This window comes from Oryctolagus cuniculus, chromosome 14, assembly GCF_051225735.1.
Source record: "Oryctolagus cuniculus isolate XC-2025 breed Fujian yellow rabbit chromosome 14, ASM5122573v1, whole genome shotgun sequence".
NCBI lineage: Eukaryota > Metazoa > Chordata > Mammalia > Lagomorpha > Leporidae > Oryctolagus > Oryctolagus cuniculus.
Window position 1 is genome coordinate 52934596 of NC_142880.1, and position 25942 is coordinate 52960537.

Consider the following 25942-nt stretch of genomic DNA (forward strand, 5'->3'; position numbering starts at 1 on the left):
GGAAAAGGCTGAGCTTTTGGCATTACTAGGACTATGCTGAAGCCTGTCCACTCCTAACAACAAAGATTATGAGCAAGAGTGTCAATAAGAAAACAGCATAAGTGACAATTTCTGTGTCTTTGGACAACTTGTAATCTAATTAAGGGAATAAAAAATAACATATTTAAGATATAGCAAAGAATTAAGACCTTCATTATTATTCATAAGAACAAAATTTTCAGTTATTCGCATCAGTTAAGAGGGTGAAATGCAAGTACAAAAGGGTGATTTTTCATTACTTTTTTTTTCCTTTTTATAGTATTTCTTTATTTTGATGTATTTGGGGGAGAGAGAGAAAGAGAGAGAGAGAGAGAGAGAGAGAGAGAGAGAGAGAGAGAGAGAAGTCTTCCATTTGCTGGTTCACTCCCCAAATGCCAGCAAAAGCTGAATCTGGGCTAGGACAAAGCAAGCAGCCAAGGACTTAATCCTGGTCTCCCCAGCAGTAACCAGGAACCAAGTACTTGAGCACTCACATGCTGCCTCCCAGGAAGCATATTAGCAGCAACCTGGAATCAGGAGCAGAGCCAGGGCTCAATCCAGTTACTCTTACACAGAAGTGGGCATCTCAAGCAGCGTCCTAACTGCTGTGTCAAATACAAACCTCAATATTTGATGATTTCCTTAAGGACATGAAATTATTTTAATTCTATATATACTGAATAGATTTTTTTACTTCTAAAATACTAGGTTTCTCCAGTAGGAAAAGTAGTCACTGTCTATTGAAATCCACAAATTACACAAAAATCATTTTTCCAAGTATAAAATAGAAAAATATTTTTTCTGAAAACAAGTGGTAAGCAAAATTATGGAAAGCCATTGTTTTGGACTAAGTTCCTGCACGGACTCCAACAGGCTAGACTGAACCAAAAGTGAGTCATCTTTGCTAAATGTCACATAGTCAAACTGAAAATTTAGGAAGCAGATAGATCTCAAAACAGATCATTTTTTTTTTCTAAAACAGTGAGATTCCAGGCTACTTGAGTCAGTGTAACAAGAAAATCTTCTTCTCTTCTTTAACCTTAACATAAAAAAGTAACTTTAAATAAACAGTTGTTAGTTGATCACTTGTTTTTCTTTTATTCTAGTTCCTTCTTCCAACATTACAAAACATAATGTTCAGCCATTGCCTATTGGGAGCTCACGTTTCATTTTGCAGAATGACAGCTGGTCTGATTCATGAATCACTAAATACAGCAAATTAGATCTGTAACTAAATTTGTTGTGATAGTGTTTTTTATCACAAGAAATCTGTTTGAATTTTTTTCTATCACTTTTAATCCAATGACCTTTGAAGATACAGGGCTTCTGGGTCCTGCAGTCTCCATCAGCCTTAACTCCACAATGGCTTTGTGTCTAAAAATTCCTACTGGTTTTTCATCATTTCCTGGAGTGGATTTCATTTGTATCTACCTCTGTTTTGTACTAAATGTGTTCTATGAATTTGTTCTTTCAATAAGTAACCTAGAGATGAAAATTCTGAACTGACTAAATAGAAGTAATAAATATGATTCTTCAAAAATTTTTAAAATATTGATTCTATCAATATATAGCATTCAACTGTGCATTTAAAGGAAATCATCTCACATTTTCTTCTTCTTTAGAATATTATATATATGGATTTTATATTTTCTCACACCAGAGCTAGAAATTTTATTCTTCTGATTGATTTTTAACAGTTGGAAAGTTGCTTTAGAAATGTGAGTGATGCATATTTTCAAGACTATATTGAGGAAAGCATGACTGTCCAAAGTGAAAATTAGATGTTTGTAGCTCTGCCATTCTCTCATGACAAACAGAAAATAGAGATGATTTCTATTATTGCATTTTATATAATGTTTAATAGATAATCAGTTGCTCAATATTCTTTCTGAAATAATTTTTGAAATAATGAATCTCAGGCACTTAGATACAACAGCCCTGCCATTTCACATGAAGTAGAAATTGGATCTGAAAGAATCTGCCTTGGGTCCTGTGTTTTTAACCACAAGGATATAGTCTTTCCATTATTTATTAATCACAACAATCCTCAAAAATTCCATTATAAAAATGCCTCACATGTAAGAACATAAATAAATAAAATATTCAGGACACACGTATATTTTCCTTATGCTGTTAAGACCTATTTAACAATATGGAGTTAGTAGTAAGATCAAGAACAATATCTTGGAAATATGCACATTTTTTACTGAGTTATTAAATATTTTAACTTTGAAATTAAAAGTCCTTTTATAATGCTTTATTATAGGTTTAGTAGAAATAATTCAGGGATGGTGAATAATAAATTTTTAAGAAATACATTTTTGATATCACATTAAAATACAAAACTTCTTTTTAATTTTTCTTTGTTATCCCTTAAGGAAAATAAAATATTCATTTTAACAGAAAATTGTAATAGTCTCTGAATTCTTGGATATCCCTAAATATTGTTATGATTTCTTAGATATGGTAATATCAATATCTAGGAAAAGTGTTAATTTAGAAAGTATGACAAGATTTTATTTGAAAATAGTTGTGGTAAAACAGGTTAAATGACAGCTTGCAATGGCAGCTGGCAGCTGGTTCAGGTCCCAGCTGCACCTTTTCTCTGTTCCCTGTTAATGTACCTGGGAAGGCAGTGGAATACGGCCCAAGCACGTGGGCCCTTGGCTTCCAGTAGCACAGCCAGATGGAGTTCCTCGCTCATGAGTTCAGGCTGGCCCATCCCTGGCTGTTGGAATCATTTGGAGAATGAGCCAGAGGATGAAAGATGTCCCTCTGGCGCGCTCTCTGTCTCTCTCTCTGTCTCTCTCTCTCTCTCTCTCTCTCTCCACCTTTTAAATAAAGTGGATGATCACATAACAGTATATTTTACTTTTTTCTCTTCCTCAAAACAATTTAAACTATAAATATTTAAAACTGTAGCTTTTATTTTCTTCACAGAAAATTCAAGTTATCACACAACTTTTAGTCCAAGTATTTTATAATATGCTTTATTTATCCTTACTATAGAAATTTAGTTGTAACTACATTTGTGAATGTACTTAGATGTGCATCTAATTATTCTCATTGTTGTCTCCCCCATCCTATTTCTTTCTCCCCTTGTATTTTCTTCTCTTTTTCTCTCTTTCTTATATTCTCTTTTTCCCTGTCTCATCTATTCTCTTCAGAGGTCTCTCCTGTTTGAATTTAAAATTCCTATCAGATGATTTTCTGTTTTTCTTTTTTTTTTTCTGAAAATGTTTTGCAACTCCAGAATGATTCATTTCACGCTCCACCAGAATTTGTCAATAGAGGCTCCTTGAGTGACAGCCGTTTCCTACAATAAAGGAAAATACACAATGTTGGGAACAACGCACCTGAAGGGAAAAAATCAAGAGGGATAATGTATATTTTAATTACGATGTTCAAACTTGTGAAGCACTAAGGAATTGCACAGTTGTTGTGTACTCTTGCTTGATGAGCAGGTTTATTTTCTATCAGAAAACTTGAAAAGGGCATGTACTTTTATTAGTGCAAAGAAATGATCTTTACAAAAAGCAAACACAGCGCTGACACTGTGGCATACTAGGTTAAGCCTTTGCCTGCAGTGCCGGCATCCCATATGGGTTCCGGTTTGAGTCTTCACTGCTCCACTTGTGATCCAGCTTCCTGCTAATAACCTGGAAAATCAGTGGAAGGTGGCCTAGGCACTTGGGCCCCAGCACCCACATGGGAGACGTGTATAAAGCTCCGGGCTCCTGGCTTTGGATCAGCCTAGCTTTGGCCGTTGCGGCCATTTGGGGAGTGAACCATGGGATGAAAGATGCCTTCTCTCTGTTTCTCCCTCATTCTGTGCATAACTTTGCCTCTCAAATAAATCAAATAAATCTTTAAAAAAACAAAAAAACCTTGATATATTGGTATGTGCATACTAAAAGAAATAGTCTTCAAGTCATATTATGAAAAGTAATGTATTAAATATATTTCTTCCTAAAAGAAAACTGTGATAATAAGCAATTAGAGAAATAAAAATCTTACAATCAGGAAGACAAGCAGTGTTCTTGTTACTCTTGCTTCTCACATTTCTATAATCTTATTTAATGCATCAGTTATGAAAGTATAAAAAGTAAAGTTCTTATTAGATTATTAAATTGAAAAAAATGCATGTTGGACATGGCTTTTCCTTTCATTTTAATATATTGGTTTTTACTTATGTACATTTGAAAAAAATTAACATTCAGTGCTTTAAATCTTAGAGATAGAGTGATTTAGTTTCAATTGTTGCTTGTACTTTCTAATGATTTTCTTTACTTATTTATTTATTACATGTCGAGTACTCATGAGTTACTTCTCTTTCAGGAAGGGGAGGAAGAAACAAAGTGGTATAATATCTGCCTTTGGGTCCTGTTTACTATCAGAAGCTAGAGTAGAAAATTATGCTTTGTGACTTTCCCAAAGGCTCAGCAGTGAGAAAGCAGAACAGCCATGAAGGAAAGGAAGTGTGGGAACACTTAGTGAAAGTGAAAGATATCAAGGAAAATCACTTTCAGTTGTTACTTTTCTTTAACTTCAAGGAGTGGAAAAATTCTGAGCGGTTCAGAGAGACTCATGTGTGATGAGTTTCTATATTCAAAGGGGGGCAGTCAGTACTTCTTGAAGGTTTAATAGAAAAGTTTTTCTTTCAGATACTTGAGCAAAAATTTATGTGTAATCATGTACATTTACTATTTTTAGATTAGCTTTCAATATCTTTAGATGATTCAGTTTTTTTTTTTTTTTTTTTTTTTTTTTTTTGTCAGGCAGAGTTAGTGAGAGAGAGAGAGACAGAGAGAAAGGTCTTCCTTCCGTTGGTTCACCCCCAAATGGACAATATGGCTGGCGCACTGTGCCAATCCGATCCGAAGCCAGGAGCCAGGAGCTTCCTCCTGGTCTCCCATGTGGGTGCAGGGCCCAAGCACTTGGGCCATCCTCCACTGCCTTCCTGGGCCACAGCAGAGAGCTGGCCTGGAAGAGGAACAACCGAGACAGAATCCAGCGCCCCAACCGGGACTAGAACCAAGGGTGGTGGTGCCGCTGGCGGAGGATTAGCCTAGTGAGCCGAGGCGCAGGCCACGATGATTCAGTTTCTTAAATCATGCATTTTGTTAACTGTTTCTGTATAAGATTTCTCTGGGGGACAGTAAGTGGTGTAACAGGTTCAGCAGTTAAGCTGCTCCTTGAGATGCCTTCATCCCTGCATCTAGCCTCGACGGCTCCACTTCCCATACAGCTCACTGCTAATACACACGGGAAAGCAGCAGAGGATGGACCAAGCACTTGAGCCCCTGCATCCGCTTGGGAGACTCAGATGAAGCTCCTGCCTACTGGTTTTGGCCTGGCTGAACTTGGGCCATTGCCACCATTTGGGGAAAAGGAGATCTCTCTTCCTCTCTTGGTCTCTCCCTCTCTCTAGCTTTGCATTTCAAACGAATAAAAATTTTATAAAAATTAAAAATGTCTCTGAGTAGTTTATATTGTATTTGAAGTCATGTTAGTCTTTCAGATTCTACAGAATTTTATTGAGACTCCTTCATACCTTGTTGGCCTTGTCCAAGTTCCTCCACTATGCAGCTCTTTTGATCTCCCTTGTCACTCAACACATGACTGGCTTTCAAGAAATTCCCAAATAGCATACATGGATAATACAGCCATAAAACATGAAAAATAAATCATCTGCAATATATTTCATGTTTCTCTATTGTGTGATTGACCAAAAAAAAATTTCTGTGAATAAGAGATTATAGAGGGGGCTGGTGCTGTGGCATAGTAGGTTAAACGTTTGCTTCTGGAGCCAGCATCCCACAAGGATGCCATTTGAGACCTGGCTGCTCCCTTTCCAATCCAGCTCCCCGCTGATGGCCTGGGAAAGCACTGGAAGATGGCCCAAGTGCTTAGGCCCCTGAATCCACATGGGAGAGCCAGAGGAAGCTTTTGGCTCTTGATTTCCTATCGGCTTAGCCATCTGGGGAGTGAGTGATCCAGTGGATAGAAGATCTCTATCTGTGTCCCTGTCTGTGTCTGTAATTCTGCCTCTCAAATAAATAAATCAAAATTTTAAAAAGGAGAGATTTAAAGAATACTTGTAATTTTCTGTTTTATTCTCTGAGTTCATTGTTTGTTTAGATGATAATGAGAATGAGGAATGAGATTTGTGGCAGTGAATTTCAAATATGTCCAATCACTAGAGACACTTGGGGATGTCCCAGTGTTTTTCTACAGTATATGTTTGAGGACAGAGACATATGCTGTTATTTCCCTGAAGCAGAGACATTAACTTAAATTCCTGGAAAGCAAGTAGTAGTGTTCCCATCTTTATTTGTCTAAAATCTAAGCTTGATTCACAGTATACATTTGACATATATTGTCTGTGTTTTAATCCATGTGTAAGAATTTGGGATGAATTAATTTGGGATGGACTAAAATGCAATGTTCCCTCACTTTTAAAAATGGTTTTCAAAAGTTTTTCATCTGTGTAATTTATATCCAAAAGACAAAGACATGCGCACCTTGTTGTTTTTTTTTTTTTTAATTTATTTGAAACTCAGAGTTACAGAGAGAGGCAGATGAGAGAGAGAAAGAGAGAGGGATCTCGTTGATCCCCTAGTCCACTCCCTAGATGTCCACAATGTCCAGAACTGGGCCAGATCAAAGCCAGGAGCCAGGAACTTCTTCAAGGTCTTTCATGTGGGTGGCAGGTGCCCAAGCACTTGGGCCATCTTCCATTGCTTTTCTCAAGGCCATTAATATAGAGTTGGATTGAAAGTGGAGCAGCTGGAACATGAACTGGCACTCATATGGGATGCCAGTATTGTAGCAGCAGCTTTATTAATATTTCAGTTAGGGAAATTACAGCACCTACAATGTAGTAATGTAAGGAAGAGCTATATATAATTTTATGCAGTACATGAGGCATTACAAGTGCAATATAATACATGGGTCAATCATTTTATCATAAGACAGTCCTAGTACAGATAATGTAATTTATTCTCTGAATGTGCATATTTCTTTTCATATTCCTGCTGATAATCTAATTTCCTTTAGCAATTGAAAATGATACTGGAGAAACTTGACCTTTTCTCCCTTTTTTTCTCTAGCACACAGGATTCTTGAACCTAAATTGAATAGTCTGTGCTAATAACTATTCCCATCACCAAAATCCATCCCTCAAATACAGATTTGTTTGAATATTATTGTAGAAAATATTTTATTGATTTATTTATAAATATTTATTTATTTTCAACCTGCTTGAAATAGTGACAGAGAGAATCTTCCATCTCATGGTTTACTCCATTAAGTTCCCACAAATACTACAGATGGTCAGGCTGATGCCAGAAGCTAGGAACTTATAACTTTATCTGGGTCTCTCAAATAGGTGGCACAGGAGCTATCATCTGATACTTTCCCAGGATGCATTAGTGCAAAGCTAGATTTTAAGCAGAGTAACTGGAACTCTGATAGGTGATAGGAGTCTACAAGCAGAGGCTTAACCATCTATTTCACAGTACCTGTCCCTAAAAATAAATCTATAATTGCTCAGATAGAAGATCTCCCTATTTGAATTTTCTGTTGTGAAAAAATAAAATCAGTTTTTACAAAATTTCTAAATATGCACTGCAGCCAAAGTGCTGACTCAATATATACACACTTTTTCAATTAGTTGCAGTATGGAAATCAAATTGCCCAATATTCATTAAAAATATAGTAACCAAAAGCTTCTCAAACATATAACGGATAGGAAGAATTATACTACAAAGGATGTTTACAAGTTAATTTAACCAAAATTTTCAAACATAATTCCTTGCACCTAGAAATCGTCTGCACTGACAGCAAGGACATCTGCTCAATTTAATACTGGATGCTATCAAACAAAGGGTTCATAGGACAGAATAACCAGCACAAGGGTTTTATTACAGATCATTGAAAAGGCAAGCAGAAGAGTTTTCCAGCATTGGAGTGAGCTAGTGGAAAATGCCTAGGGGACCTAGTGTAGGGTAGACACGTTGGGCATCTGGGGTTGCTAATTGGTGCTTAGGGAAGTTGGCTGCCCATTCTCTCACAGACTGAGAGGTATGGGCTTTATCTTTCTTGATGACTTTATTGTGGAAGAATGGCTTCCAAGTCTGAGAAACACATTCCTGTGGTGTAAAATGGGGGACAATCTGTTACACATATTTACATGACAAATGAGGCAGAGAAAGAATTTACATTAACAAATTCTCCTAAGTTGATGTTCTAAAGATTGGGGGGTTGGGAATTAGGAGCCTATATTCAGAAAAAAAAATTGTCAAAGCATTTAGTGAGTCTTAATCTTGTATTCCATGAAGAATTGTAAACAAGGTGTATATTACTGTAACAAGATACATATATACATACCATATATCTTACGAATTAAGTAGTTTCCACTTTAGAAGCAAAAGCTAAGAAGAAAATATAATAAGCTGAAATAGAATGCAAAGGACAGAAAAAAAATGATGTACCAGGAAACAAATCTAAGAGAATGCACAAGTTCTTTATGGGATATTTGATACTTTTTAAAATTAAAACTTATTTTTTACTCTTTACATATTTAATCCAAAGGAAAATGTGTTTTCTACAAAATCAAATAGATGATTAATTTTTCTTATTTCCTCCTAGAAATCGTTTCTTCGAGAACTGCTTATTGAACCATCTCTCCTGTTACTCATTTGTAAGCCAAAACTGTCATTTTTATTATGCCAATTAGATTTCTCTATTCTCCTTCATTGCTTTCTTTATCCCTGAGCCAAGAAGACAGCTATTTATTTAGCTTCAAAATTAGCTGATAACTCTTAGGCCACCCTTTGTCACACTTAGAACTTTAACTTTTTCAGTATTTTAAAAATGTGTTCAATAATTAGAAGCATTGTCTATTAGTGTGAGAAACTATTCAGATCCTTGCTCACCAATCACTCCATCTAAATATGCATACCTGCTTTATTTTTCGACATAGATTTGAGGTCATCTGCATATGTTTACAGCACATTTCACAGTATATTGAACATATCTTTAATATAAATTCACATGCTCAATTATATTAAATATTCATTGTTTATATGCCTCATTTACTGAAATGTAAGCTTACTGAGGACATAGGTTTTATCAATTTTGATTCTTGTTTTATATCTAGCATGTAAAACATTCATTAGCATGCAGTGAGCTCTAAATAAAAGCAGATTAAATGAATGACAACATTCACCCACCCACCTATCCAAATCCCATTACCTTGTTTTATGAAAAAACACTTAAACCAAATCTCACATATATAGCATTCTTCTGATGACTATTGTTGATTCAGAAAGTGTGCCTGACCTAAACCGGCCTAAACTGAAAGGAAAGATTGCTTCCAAAATAGAAGAGATTTCCTCAGTTTTCCACAGATTGGGGAGGATAACTTTCCTAAAATTCTGTGATAGTATAATGTGACAATGAAGATAGTTACTCTGAAGACAAAATGAAGATTCAAAAGAAGGCAAAATAGAATTATGAGCAAGAATAATAAAAAAGTATTGACCCTGAAATTAGGACACAAAATGTCTTACTTTTGAAACTGTTTCAACATTCAGGATTATAAATTATTTTTAAAATTGAAGAAACAGTTGGACTTGAATTTGATATTATGTGCAATCTAAAATAGCTTGTGAGAATTCTCTGCAGAAGAATTTGCCACCTGCATCAGGAATTACTGGTCTTCTCTAAGCATGTTGATCTAATAAATATCACTCTAAAGATGAGAAAATAATTTCAAATGCTGGTGATTTTCCTATATGAAATAAGAGAAACAGAAATACTTCAACAGTATTATCAAAAATGGCAATCCATCATTTCAGCTTCTGAAAGGATATTAAAAGCTACACATTCTGACAAAATTTTAAGCTAAAAATTCCAACTCTATTATTTATGAGCACTCCATTTTTGGCATATTTGTAAGTCTTAACTTCTTTGGAAATTTTTGAAAAGTTACAACATGATAATTTTTAATGATGATATAAAAAATGCTGAGAGAGAAAGGATACTGGCTGATAAGTATATTTGAGGAAGATATTTATGTGGTCTCAAGTGTACTTAGCAATCCAAAACAACAATGGTAAAACTGATTTTGAGTTTCAGTTCACTGAAGGAAGAAAGACAGTAGATAAACAAAGTAGAACAAAACAATAAATTATTTGGTTGTTTTTATTAATTGATAATTTTTAGAGAACATAATTTATCAAACATTTTAAGGTTATTTCAGGGTTAAGTTTGGGCCACTATGTATTTATTTTTTTAAATGCTAAATTTACTTATAAGAGAGAGAGAGAGAGAGAGAGAGAGAGAGACTGAGCTCTCCCATCTATTGGGATCATTGCCCAGATAGTCACAAAGGTTGGACCTGGGCCTGGGGAAACCAAGAGCCAAATGCCAAATCCATGTGGGTAGCAGGAACTTGAGCCATATCACTGCTTTTCTTGGTCTGCATTGGTATGAAGCTGGAGTCAAGAAGTGGAGCTGGCTGTCAAGCTCAGGCATACCGATACAGAAAGTGAACATTTTAATTGATATCTTAAGCACCAGGCAAAATGTCCACCCACGTCACAGGGTTTTAAATGCAATCTGGGGTGGGTGCAGATGTTCAGTGCAGCTATTTAGCAACTGATTAGGAAGCCCACATCTTGTATCAGAGGACCTGGGTGTGAGCCCTTGCTTCACTTAAAATCCAACATCCTGCTAGTGAACACTTTGGGAGTCAGTGGTGATGACTTAAGTAGTTAAATTCCTATCACCCATATGTGAGACCTGGATTGTCGCTCCCCCATTCGCAGAGGAATGACACAGGACCCTGCGCTGTTCTTTTGTCTGCTCGGCACTTCCCGGGTTTGCTGCTGGTCTTTCCCGGGTTGGCTGCCATCCCTCCACCTCCGTGGAGGGGCGGCACCCCCTGCCACTTTCCCCGCTTCTGTGGAGGAGCGGCACACCGCCGGCCGGCTCTCTCGGGGGCTGCTCAGGTGTTCCTTCAGATGTTCCTGGTGCATGTTGTCTCTCTCCTCCTTTATAGTCCTCTCCACCAATCCATGCTCTGCTACCCACACGCCAAGCACGCTGCTCTCCTCCAATCAGGAGCAGGATCAGCTCCTGCAGCTTATCAAACTGATGAGGCGGCTGCGTAGTTGCTTGCTCCTCCCCAGCGCCATATTGTGGGAGAGCAGATGCATAGAATTAGTCCTAGATCCAGTAACTTAGTCTAGTCTCAGTTGCTCCCCACACTGGATGAAATTCCTGACTTCTTGTTTTGGTCTCCTCCAATCCTAGTTGTTGGGGGACATTTGAAGAATGGATGGAAAGCCTTTCTCTCTCTCCTCCGACAAATATAAATAAATAGATGCGTAGATAACTAATTTAAGTACAGTCTGTGTGCCTCATAAGATCATTTACTCCATGTTTCACATTTTGAGATAAGAAAAATGTAAATCTGGGGTCAATGCTGTGCATAGCAGACAAAGCCACTGCCTGCAGCACCAGCATCCCGTATTGGTGCCAGTTCAATTCCTGTTTGCACCACTTCTGATCTAGCTTTCAGCTGTGGCCTGGGAGAGCAGTGGAGGATGGCCCAAGTGCATGGGTCCCTGCATTTACATAGGAGATGTAGAAGAAGCTCCTGGCTCCTGGCTTAAGATCATCACAGCTCCAGCCATTGTGGCCATTTGGGGAGTGAACCAGCAGATGGAAAATCTCACTCTCTCTCTCTCTCTCTCTCTGCCCCTGCCTCTCAGATAAATAAATAATTCTTTAAAAAAATCTAAATCTTTGAAAAATTGAGTTGCAATTGACAGGAAAATTAAGAAGATATGTTTCTTATTTGTTAATCACAGAGATTTTGCCACATAAATGTTTAGTCTGGTAAAAATGGGCTCTTTTTGATTTTTAAGACTTCCTTTTTTTTTTTTTTTTTTTTTTTTTTTTTTTGAGAAACTTAACTTTGAAGAAGAACCCAAGAATGATGGATCTTTTGCAAGCACTTAGCTTGCTTTTATTGAATTAAAGTCTTTTTTTCCTATTGTAAAAAATAATTCTTCTGATGTTCAATTAAACAATAGTTAGCAATAACATAATATATATTTCTAAATAGCTAGAAGAAATACTTTTTTAAAAGATTTATTTATTTATTTGAAAGTCAAGTTACACACAGAGAGAGGGAGAGGCAGAGAGAGAGAGAGAGGTCTTTCATGCACTGGCTCACTCCCTAATTAGCCGTAATGACCGGAGTTGAGCTGATCTGAAGCCAGAAGCCAGGAGCTTCCTCAGAGTCTTCCATGCAGGCACAGGGGCCCAAGTAGTTGGTCTATCTTCTACTGCTTTCCCAGGCCTTAGCAGAGAGCTGGATTAGAAGTGGAGCAGCCAGAACTCAAACCAGTGCCCATATGAGATTCTCGCACCGCAGGTGGTGGCTTTACCCACTAAGCCGCACTGCCAGCCCCAGAAATACTTTGAATGTTAACACTACAAAAAAAACCTTGAATATATGAAGTGATTGTATGTTAATTATCCTAATTTGATCATTAAAATGAATGGGGTGGGTGCTGTGGTGCAGCGGGTTAACACCCTGGCCTGAAGTGCCTGCATCCCATATGGGCGCTGGTTCTAGTCCTAGCTGCTCCTCTTCCGAGTTCTCTGCTATGGCCTGGAAAAGCAGTGGAGGATGGCCTAAGTCCTTGGGTTCCTGCACCAGCATAGGAGACCTGGAGGAGGCTCCTGGCTTCTGGCTTCAGATCAGCAAGGCTCCAGCCAGGTTGCGGCCATCTGGGGAGTGAACCAGTGGATGGAAGACCTCTCTCTCTGTTTCTACCTCTCTCTGTAACTCTGCCTTTCAAATAAATAAAATAAATCTTTAAAAAAATAGAAAGTATGCATGTATTGAAATATTATATTGTACCCCAAAAACATGTACAATTACTGTGTGTCAAAAAATAAATAATCTAAGAAAAAGAGGCCTTGTTTTACTCTTAATGTGGTAGCGAATCATTGTAGATTACACAGTAGAAAGGTGATACAGTCTTTCTTGTTCCACAACACTAATTGATCCATCCACTGTGTAGAAAATAAAAAATGGGGAGGTTTTCCGTATGGAATCAATTAAACTGTGGGTTATTCTTGGAGGTGGTTGATCATTAACTGTGGAGTATTCTTGGAGGTGGTTGATCATTTATTGGATCTTAATGGAACAGTGATATATTCCGATTCCAGGTTCATGGTAACTCCAAAATATTTAGGTTGAGAATTCAGAAACAGGAAATGGTTGTCCACTGATAAACACAACTGAGTTGGATTAGCATGTGTGTGAGGAAGAGAAGTGAGACGGAGATTCTGAGATTTCTTTTGATTTGCAATTGGATGTGTTAATTAGGAGGAATTGGATATTAGAACCTGGGATCATGAGTGCATTTTGGAGTGGAATTATGAAACCAGGAGTTTGTAGAACATATATGATATTTAAAGTCACAGAATCAGATGAAATTGTATAGAAAAGAGCAAAGAAATTAGAAACCTGGAGAATACTGCATTTAGCTCTACTGAAACTATTCACATCTAAAACCAATATTAACCATTGTTTCATGCCCATTTGGGTGGTGATGCTGTAGCTTTCCTCAGTTCATTGACTTCAATATATTATGATCTTACTAGAAAGTAGTAAAGAGGAGAAAAAATTGAAAAAAAAAAAAGGGTAGTGAAAAAGTTATAAGAAAAAAAGAGTTGGGTCTCCAAGAATGACAAACCATAATAAGTGTGGTTGCTTTCATGCCAACATGACAAAGAAATAAATAATGGGAATGCAGGCACGATCAGTAAAGGTTTTAATGCAATGTTTACTGCCTGCGCCACGGCTCACTAGGCTAATCCTCCGCCTTGCGGCACCGGCACACCAGGTTCTAGTCCCGCTCGGGGCACCGGATTCTGTCCGGGTTGCCCCTCTTCCAGGCCAGTTCTCTGCTGTGGCCAGGGAGTGCACTGGAGGATGGCCCAAGTCCTTGGGCCCTGCATCCCATGGGAGACCAGGATGAGTACCTGGCTCCTGCCATCGGATCAACGCGGTGCGCCAGCCACGGTGGCCATTGGAGGGTGAACCAACGGCAAAAAGGAAGACCTTTCTCTCTGTTTCTCTCTCTCTCACTGTCCACTCTGCCTGTCAAAAAAAAAAAAAAAAATATGTTTACCTATCAGTTAGCCTTGGTTTAATGATTGTTATGAAAATTCATGGTATTTTATGCAGATTCCCTTTGCAGTAACTTCTGTAAGTGATAAGATGCTGGATTAGACATATAAGTGTTTACAGAAAATTGTCCTAGACCCACAGAAGTCTCCTGAGATGCAGTCTCGCATCTCAGAGTCAGTCATGGATCTTCATACATGTGGATACAAAAGTCTGAAATACGTGTCTCACCATGCTGCAGTTCTTCAGTGTAATATACCATTCAGATTTCGCATCAAGCAGATCAACCCCAGATTTTACTTAACAATGAATCCAACTCTGATTCTTTTCTCTTTCCAATCCGGCTAGCCTTGATTCTATACAGATTTCTCCAGAGCAGCCCTTCCTCAAGACACCATGAGATTTTCCGGCTCATGTTCTGTTTCCAGGAAAGGCAACCTGGGTCTACTTTGAAGGTAAAGCTGAGAGGCTTAGCTGTGGTTTACTTCTGCGGAATGAATAAAAGTCAAGGGTGACTTTGTACAGGTCCTAGAAAGGAAATGCTAAGTACTTTCCAATTGAAATCTAAAAAAAAATAGTATATGTTTCTTCTAGAACTTGTGATGTGTACGAACAGGTGCACATATACAGATACAACCAGAAAAACATAAATACAGAAACAATCTAACAGTGTACCATTATCTACTAAGCAGGTTCTATAGATTTACATGTCATTTGTCTAGTCCCATTGCTTATTTTCTTAACTGTAAGTTTCCTTAACAGTTTACATTTTAGTTCAGATTGATTTTGTCTAGTTTTATTTTCTGTTTTTCCCAAAGTTTTATTTATTCATTTACTTGAAAGGTAGAGAGACAGAGAAAAACAGAGAGACAGAGGGAGAAGAAGGAACTCTTCCATTCACTGATTCAAATGCCCGCAACAGCCAAAGTTGGACCAAACCAAAATCGGGAGTCCAGAATTCCATCCTGGTTTGTCATTTGAGTGGGGATGTAAGCACTTGGGACATCATCAGCTGCCTTCCCAGGCACTATCAGGAAACCAGCTGAGAAGCAAACCAGCTGGAATTCAAGCCATCACTTTGATACGGAATTTGAGTACCCCAAGTGGCAGCCTATCCCACTGTGCCATGATTCCTGTCCCTCTAGTATTCGATTTCTGTAGTTACTTGAATAAAACACTCTATATCATAGGTACTTTATTTCATATGTGTGTATATTTATATATTAATCAAAATGCGTTTTTAACACTTTTTGTCATTGAAAACTTGGATACAATGAAACCTCATCACATTGAAATATTGTTATTTGTATGAAATATTTAAGCTTGATATTATATATATAACATGTATGTATATATAATCGTTGGTTTATATTAATATAAAAGAGCAATTTCATTAATATATGTTCCTTACTTTTTTATTCCAAACCTATACTTTAAAAAAATCCTGATTACTGCTTTTCCAGTCCAACACAGATTCCAAAAGATTGTGTTCTTGTCATCAATGTTTTAGTATTTTGCTACATTGTTTTCAGAAACAATAGGAGAACTTGTAAAATAGAGAAGATGCAAAAAAAAAAAAGTAAAATGTTTCCCTTTTGGATTTCTCAAATCTCTTCTACTCAAGCTCTCCTTCCTGGGATATTAAATTTTAAGTAACATTCTCCAGTTAGCAATTCATTAGTCATTTGACCTGTTAATCATAGAAGATAGCACTAAAATTCAATTAAGTTAATATTGACTCTGATCTTTACTTTATCTATGTTTATCCCATGTTAAAGGGAAGGATAGCTTATTTTGTGTGATTTTGAAAAATAATGAATTATATTTAAGATGAATTTGAAAGAAAACTATGAAAAGAAAAATTTTCCCTCCCTGCCAGAGAATGAAAAATTGCCAAGAACAGAAGCTGCATGTAGATTTTTGACACCAAAGCAATTCATTATGTGCAAAGGATTTTTGTGGTTTGTGTTTCTAGTATATGCCAGTATCAGTTAAGGCACTGCTGCATTGCAAACTCATACTGGGATCAGAAAATTTGTATATGGATTTCTCATTTATAGACTCATAAGTGGTCACTTTGGTGTATCATTGCTTGGTTAACATGCATCTGATTGTGACAGGCATAGCTCACTTATTGAAATTCAAAAATCTGAGAAGCACACTCTGTCAGTAGTAGTCATACTTACACAGAGAGCAAGCTGTTGCTATTATAATTTCCTTTACAGGTTTCATCTGTCAACGGTGAGACAGGAAAAAAGGATATTAAGAGTTTTTCATATTTAAAAATCACATTGAAAATATAATTACCTTTGCCTCCTTCTCACAACTAATTTATATTTTCCCCAACCTAATTATCACTTCAAGTAAAATGATTTAAAACATTACATAAATTTCCATTTTGAGTAAACTTCTATCTGGTTCAGTCTCTGAAGACTATATTTAGATTTGGTCATTCCTAACAGTTTCATTGGCTAGTGGAAGGCATTCTTGCTTATTTAGTGTTAGGGTTGTAAGCCAGTATGACAAAATATCTCTCCAGTAATTTTCTTTCACTCTTCAATTATCTGTGTTTTATTGTGTGATGTAACTAAGGTGGACTCAGAAGGTAATGCCATTTTCTAAAAAAAATGCCACCAATCCTCCACCCAACACGATTTAAAGCTATTAATACCAAAGCATGTGTGAGATTATAATTCTATAAAATACACATATGTGTTTGTATAAATATAGTTTTATTACTACCAACTACACTGCTAGTGATAGACAGAATAATGGCTCACCCAAAGATTTCCATGTCCTGTTCCCAGAACCTCTGTATATATTGCCCTACTCAGCAAAAGGGACTTTGCAGATGTGATTAAAGTTGAGGATTTTAAAACACTATCCTAGATATCATGATGTGAGCTGAGTGCAATGAACTCTTACAAACAGAAGAAATAGGCAGAACAGACAGTTAAAGGGATACAGCTCAAAACAGAGGCAGAAAGACACAGCAGCATCGGAAGCTCTGGAAATGTGGTTATTGTCCTGGAATGGAGTGTCCACTTCTGCACAAATCCCCAGGAGCGGCCTCAAACAGATAAGGGTGAGAGCCAACTTAATGCCAATGGTTAAATAGAAACCTACAACCAGCATCACATAAGGATGAATTTTGTTTTATTTCATGGCCCCCTGAAAGAAAAGTAGCATTTGACCAACAATTAGTCACTGTACAATATACATTTAACTCAAACCATCATATTGCACAGAACAAATATACACAAATCTGTCAATTAAAAATGAAATAAAATGAAATAGTGCAAAGCAAAAAAAAGAGAGAGAGAGAGAGAGAAATAGCCTCCCAGCACCTCTATTTGGCCTTGAGAGACACGGCAGAGGAATTACTAAAGCCATTTTCTGCCTAGATTTATGAATTATTAAGAGGATGAAGTCACAATTGAGTATTGTTTTAAGATACTATGATTGAATGATTTGTTACATCATGTGCAGAGAAGTAATTCATACATTTTTATTTATATTTTACTAATAAAATTAAGTGACTAAAGATTTAAGACTACTAATCTTGAATTAAGAAGTCAAGGTATCCTGCCTGGGGGAGCGTTAACATTATAATTTTGATCTTTGCCCCTCTGGATTCCTTTGTTTTTTGTTTTTAGCCACTGTTTTTCACTCTTTTCATTCACATTGGGGACACGATTCTTCTGTTGGGACATAATATTCTTCTACTGCTTCGCTGAAACCTTAGATATCACCTCTATTGCTTTTATTTCCACCTATATTTACACTTACATATCAACAAATTTTAATCCAAAATATGCTTGTTTTAATACATTTGTTATATGCCTATGTTATTTACTTTTTTAAGCTGGAGGATAACATGAAGGGAGTATATGCAAAACATTGTGATGACAGTGTCATATTTGCTATCTTTTTTAAAACTGGGAACTTATGAGTTACTTGTGATTTAAACTTTTAAAATAAAAATGAGTATCAAGACCAGCGTTGTGAGGTAATAATAAGCTTGAGGTCACACAACCAAAGAAATTGCCAAAGAGGAATTCAACCCAGTATAATCTGCCTTCAAAAGATCTGTTCTTTCAGCCACTCCGAAATGCCACACTCAAGGGCATTAGACTGTGACTGCACGTTTATAGCCATCATTGTAAGGGGCCTAGCACAATGCTGGGCATAACAAAAGTACTGAAGATATATGCATTTCATTGACTTCACCAGAAGAAAAGATAGATGCCTTTTATTCTAGACCAAAATAGATTAAAACGTGAGAGATTGAAACGATGGAGCATTGTCATCTACATTCTGCATGGGCATTGCCTGCCCTGAGGAATTCTCTCAGGGGAGGAAAATGTGGTGTGTAATTTATGCCTGTCTGCTGTTTACAGGTATGGTTTCTATGCTCATTGTAAAGTAAATTAGCATAGTGTTTGAGAGCATAGTTTTTAATCAGACCGTCTTAAATGTTGGCTCTGCTGTTTAACCAACTGAACCTCATTGCTATTTATCTTCTACAATTCTTGTAATGCAGAACAACAAAGCTGAAACTGTTTATTCGTTGGCACACCAAAGAACAAATGTTACCATTTTCTCATCAAGTTCTTTTGTACCTTGTATGCCTTCATTTTCTGTTGCCAGTAACACAACACCACAGATGGGGTAAATGTTCACAAAAGAAGTCTATTTTAGCTCAGGATTCTGGTCCAAGGATGAGAGGCTGCATCTGGTGTTGGCCTTTATGGTGGTGGAGTCACGGGGTGACCCAGGGCATCACAAGGCCTGGGATAGGAAGCTCCTGTGAGTGTGTGTGTGTGTGTGTGTGTGTGTCCTCAGGCCCTCCCATTTTTACAAAGCCGTCATTAGTCAATATTTTTCTAGATGTTTGAATATTGTTCTCTCCTCCATTCTTTGCTCAAAGAAAACAATTCACGGGCCTGTCCCTCACTGTATCATCCCAGTGTAACATGTGACCATAATTTATTGATGAACTGCAAAAACAAATGTGTGTAAAAATAAAATGTATCATCTCATCTGCTTCCCTCTAAATATCACTATCTAGTGAGTGTCATCTTATTGATTTGGAGAATGAAGCTATTTTTAGAGATAAAGCTCTGTTTGAGTGATAGCACCGTGATCACCCCAGAGAGGGCAACAGCTCTGCTTCTGGTTTCATGAAGTTGATGTGCTTTTCTTTCTGTAATATTCGCTTTTGTTCAGCACTTTTTAGAAAAATTACTGTCACTCAAATATGTTCATTTCCAAAATCTCTACTTCCATTAAATAAAAATAATTGACAGAGAGTCTGCAGAAAAGTGAGGCATTGAATTGTGATAATCACCCAAGAAATTGCCTCATTCCTCTGTGTTTTCTTTCTGGTTGAAAGAGAAGAGTCCGTATGTGCAGAACTTAGGCAGTTACTTTAAGTGGAACAAAAGAAACTTGCTGAGGTTCTGTTTGAGACGTGGTGTCTTCACTACTGCAGTTTTTCATTGCAACATGATCTGGGAATTCAGTGCCATTTATGGCACAGCTATGATTTTCATCACTTCCTTGCTAAAGAATGTTGATATTTTCCACCTGGATGTTTGTACTCATGATCTCCAATTTAAAAAGACCTAAATTTCATGAGACATGTCTACAATAATTAGGAAAACTGATAACTAATTCTTAATTTATTGTTTGCTAAAATTGACAGTTATTAATAGGATTATAATCTAATTCTTTATCTACATGTTTTCAGATCTGCTTTGCTAGTTTCCATCTGTCTGCCTCTCTGAACCTGTGAATGTTTCTCTGTCCTCTCTCTCTCTCTCTCTCTCTCTCCCTCCCACACACACACACAGCAGCAGCAGCAAATACAAATTGCAAACTTATTTATGTTTCTGGTTTTTATACATTTACATTCATATAGATTTCTGTGGTTTAACTATTCCTTTCTTTTATTAGATCAGGTTCAATTTAATCTAGCATCTTTATTTAATAAAGAATAATGCATGTTAAGTGCCTTAGAATTCACAGAATATTTTGTATGAAATACTCATAAATACCTGCTGAATTTAATTCTGATAGCTCATTGCGTTAATCTGCTAAGGTTGTCATAACAAATACCATAAAGTGATGGCTAAACCACAGCCATTTGTTTGTTAGAGTTCCCCAGACTGGAAAGTCCAAGCTCAAGATTCTTTTTTTTTTTTTTTTTTTGACAGACAGAGTGGACAGCGAGAGAGAGAGACAGAGAGAAAGGTCTTCCTTTGCCGTTGGTTCACCCTCCAATGGCTGCCGCGGCCGGCGCGCTGCGGCCGGCGCACCGCGCTGATCCGATGGCAGGAGCCAGGAGCCAGGTGCTTTTCCTGGTCTCCCATGGGGTGCAGGGCCCAAGCACCTGGGCCATCCTCCACTGCACTCCCGGGCCACAGCAGAGGGCTGGCCTGGAAGAGGGGCAACCGGGACAGAATCCGGCGCCCCGACCGGTACTAGAACCCGGTGTGCCGGCGCCGCTAGGCGGAGGATTAGCCTAGTGAGCCGCGGCGCCGGCCCAAGCTCAAGATTCTTGCAGAGGTCAGTTGAGGGTTGTTCTTACTTTGTTCCCCCAACACACACAGGAAGAGAAGTGTCTGTCTCCACAGTTCTATGAGATTAAGACCTTAATTGTGTCTCATTTAACCTTAATTATCTCCTAAAGATCCTGTCTCCAACACTGGCATTCAGGCTTTAAACATGAATTTTTGGAGACATAATAGTGTGCATTGCACTTATTATCAAAGAATGTTTTGTTTCTCTATTTCTCTACTAGTCTGCTTAGGAAAATAAAATTTGTGAGTTGATTTGTTCAAATTAATGATCCACACAGAACAATATTTAGATTTAGACCATAACAATTCCTATTTCCATGAGAATATTTATGTTAATTTTTATTCCTTTGCATTTACGGTCATGAATATTTATACTTGTCTCATATTTTTATAATTGGCATGTGTTTATTTCTAGAATAGCTTGCTCTATACTTTAAGGAATGGAAATTGGTCTGGTAAAGGAATAATTCTTGCAAAGTTTTCTGTACATCTATAATTATTAACTTAAAAGTCCTTCTCTCTGAGTTCACACGCTTTCTATTTAATGTGAAACATTTTCCATTACACCATATTGAGTTCATTGCTTGTGTCATTCTCTTTCTTCTCTTTCACCTTGTCTGCACTGTGGCTATAATATCATGTTCAGATAGACAAATCCAAATACATTATTGTTAAAGATAGAGTTGTTTTTGTAATTAATTAGTAGAGAAATAATTTTCTTCTTAAATATTAACCTTTATTTCCAAAAACAAAAAACTTCAAAGATAATTCCAGCACTGGAATTCATACATCATGAGTAAAATTTCTTTTCTGTGAAAACATGTAAGTGTTGTTGAAATCTTATGTGGTTTGACTTCTAGATCTCCCTCTATTATTATTACCTCTTGGCAATACCCTCTAACCTTAGAGTAAATATATTTCAAATTAGGGTAGTCAAAACTTTATACATAATGCTACTATATATTTAAAGAGAATATAAATATCTCCCTAACTAAATTAATAATGTAATATTTATTTCTAATGGAACTGAATATCAAAAATTATGAAAACAAATTCAAAATAAATGACTGGTTAGAAAACATTTCAGGCTGTACTGACTCCAAATTCAGCAATCATATGCTCCATATTAATATTCTTGCTAAAAATTATCCCAGATATAAGACAGTGTTGGTACAGAGCTGATTGTATCCCCTAAACCACATTTATACATGCAAATTTTCTTGTATGGTTTTAGAATTTGCTAAATATGTTAAAGGACATGGCAGATGTAAATATCATAATTAAATAACTAAATCTATTGTCTATTAGAAGTATTGAGCCCTGGGAAGAGGTCTTAAAATCACTAGTGGTCTTTTTTTTTTTTTTTTTCACTTTTTTTTTTTTTTTTGACAGAGTTAGGCAATGAGAGAGACAGAGAGAAAGGTTTTCCTTCCGTTGGTTCACCCCCCAAATGGCTGCTACGGTCAGTGTGCTGCACTGATCCGAAGCCAGGAGCCAGGTGCTTCCTCCTGGTCTCCCATGAGGGTGCAGGGCCCAACGACTTGGGCCATCCTCCACAGCCTTCCACAGCAGAGAGCTGGACTGGAAGAGGAGCAACCGGTACATAATTCGGCGCTGCAACCGGGACAGAATCTGGCACCCCAACCGGGACTAGAACCTAGGGTGCCAGCGCCACAGGTGGAGGATTAGCCTAGTGAGCTGCAGCACCGGCCTCTATATTCTCCTTTATCCTTGTCAGCAAGTAACCAAGGTTCTAAGTCCATGAAGTGGGAAGATTCTCTCACTAATCCCAAGCAAGAACCCGTGTATCCATTACATAGCAAATAGAACCAGTTATTTAAAAAGTTCATCCTTGCAAAGCTGCACTCAAAGCCTTTGAGTTAGAATAGAAGCAAACCGATGCACATGATGCCTGTGTTTGAAGGCTGAAGAAGTCTCCTGATCATGATATTTCAGACAACCCTTGGAACAAACTCAGAGTATAAAGTTTGTATCTCTCTGAACAACCTCATTCCAGCCTTCCATTACCTTTTGTTCACCACAGGTCTCATCTAAAAGTCTCTGGATCTCTACCATCTTAACTTTATTAAGGGAAGAGACAAATGAAAATGTTCAACCCCCAAGTCCTTGGCTACTTGAAATAAGATCCCTTTGGATGAACATTATGCAAAATACCATATCTGCACACACCACATACAAAATCTATTATAATTTCCAGAACAAAATGGTCAGAAATTCATCACTTTAAAGCAGTCCATCCTCTTCCCAATTATTTCATCTTTGTGTGCCAGCCTGCCCCCTTCTAGAGTCTACCTTGGTGAGAGGCTAGACTTGAAATCCTGAGCCAGGAAGCAAATCCATATACTCTGATTTTGGATGTGGGAGTACTAACCAGTAGTTTAACAACGAGGCAAAAACATATGTACCCTGCTGAATTTAATCTCAACATTTTAATGATTATACTTATAAAATGTTAACGGATTCCCCTTCTGATCTAAGATACTTGTTTAATTCAGGTAGCCATATTTGATACTCAAAGAAACTATGTTGTAATGGTTTTATATTTACTTTACAAATAAGGCTACAAGGAGGTAAGGAAAGCTCAGAAGTGTCTTAAAACTCCTAGGACTCAAGAAAGTCTCATGAGAGCCGAGGAAAAAGTCATACAACTTTCACATTGACTGAATTAAAAAATACTCTATAATTGTAATTACAATGAAATGCCTCCTAGCATTACTTGTAATCCAAACAATAGGTTCCTGTTTACTTTAAATCTCTGCATTAATCTGACAAATTTTATGTGGATTATGTAGCAATGTCTTTTGTTAAAAGTCGCCCTGTAGGATGAAGGTTATAATTGAAGGAAAAGTAAATATGCACTCAATTTAACCTTCAAGAAGGAAAAATAGACCATCTGGTTTATTTTGATGTCTTTGTGCAAATATGACTATAGTGGTTTATATACACTATTGTTGACATCACTTTTAAATGTGCTTTTTATGGATCACTTCCTACGGTTTCTCCCTTAGGGAGACATGTATGAGTTGACAAGAATGTTTGCGATGATGCTTTAACAATAATTAGTGATATTGGTAATTTTTGGAAGACTCTTAAAGCAGCAAATGAACTAAGGTTAGCTTATCCTCTCTAATTCAATAGGCTGTGCTTAAAACAATAACTAAAATAACTAAAATGTGCTGTAAGCTTTTAACTGCAATGTGCTTATTACCATGTTCATTTTTAGAAATATGTTTGAAATTTAAGGTTGAATTAATTTTTCATGACTTTTTCTGGTGTTTTAAACGCAGTAGTTAATCTTGAAGTGAACTTCATCACCATGAAGCAGTAACACACTGCAGAATTGTAAAGATACTGGCAAAAGATGGGACTTTATTTTGGGAAGAAGAAAGATATCCATATATAAATCTCTAGCCAAAAGTGTGAAAAATAAAATCTGCTTTATAGTCTCTTCTGTTATTCGAAACAGATATTCAAGCGAAGTGATTGCTGTAAGCATGTAAAAAAAAAGGTGTAAAACCTTAAAATATTGCCTGAGAAGCAAATTTCATGAGAGGGCAATGTGTGAGCTTTCTTGGATTTTTGTTATAATGCAAAAATGAAATAAATGCCTTTTTTGAAAGTTTTATGGTTTCTTACAACATAATGATGTGTAAATATGATAAGCAAGGAAATTATGACAGGGTAATTCATAAGAAAATATGCACTAGGAATAGTCTTTCAGTGTCATTTTGGATGATTTCTGTCATTGTTCATCTATTGATTTTTAGCTTTTTAAATGCTGCCTCATTATAGGAAAATCTCATTGATAGGCATTAAGAACCTTAAGGATATTTCTGGAAGGTAATACTGTGCACCAGACAACTGATAATAAAATAAAATTTAAACTCTTTAACCTAGATGCCTATACAGTGGGCATCTATTTTTCTGTCTGATTGAAAACCCATCCTTTTTGAAATATTTTCTCTACAACATTCTTGAGAGATTTTCTCTATTCAGTAAAAATGCTATTATCCTGAGCATGGAGATGCACTTCACTGAGGCCTGGTCAACAAACTATTTCTGACCAGAAAATTGTTCCAAAGTGAACTGGTGGCATGAACCAAGCCACAGTGCTTTCCTGGAGGTTACATGCCTAGTTTGGGGATATAGATCATATGACTATTTAGGATTGCTTAACATAAATAACTAAGATCATGAGTACTGTTACTTGTCAAGCATCACCATTTATTATTGTTATTTAGTATATAACTTTGAAAGCTACCATTTCAACAAGGACCATTGAAGTGATTTTATTGCAATTTCATTTTATGTTGCAGTTTGCAATAAGGTATTGCATCATGAATGAATATTCCTTTTTCAATGATTTGTAACAAAAGATAGAGTTGCCAGGAAAAAATTCTTTAGCTTGTAAGAAGGCATAATCCTGTGACAATTTCCTATTTAAGTGAAGCACCATTTTCTGTTAACTTCCTATTCAGATACAGCTCATTTTTGTTTATTATTAACAACTTAAAGTAAATTAATAAAGTGGACCTATGCTCTAGTATTAGAAATTAATAATACTTAGATGTATTTCTTTTCCTAATTATTTTTTGATGTTTTAGTGTCTGACATTGCTGATGCAAAGTCTGCATGAAAAAGTTTTAAAATAAAGATATTAACTGTTTTTGTTACTTAAAAACTTTCTTCATGTAACTAGTTGTATAAATGCAGACTGTAATAATTATGCATATTTCATCCTAATTTTTATGTGAATGTATGTATGCATATGGATATACCAAATATTTGCTTTTTTCTCCTTTTCCAACCCCTTGTAATCTATCATGGGATGTATTAATTTTAAGTAATTTATATATCATTATTTAAATTTTATCATATCAAATGGAGCTGTTAATCAGTCAGGAAAAGAGAGAACATCACTCAAAGAAAAAAAGTGTGCTAGTAGCTTGTTCTAGCCAAAAGAATACTGTGTTTTTGGTTATTGGGAAAGTTTAATAACAGCGGAGAATGACTTTCTTTACCTGGAAGCTAGGTATGCCTAAAGGATATGTGTTTAAGTGCAAATGTGGCACTTACATTCTTTCTATGTGCCTGGTTGGCT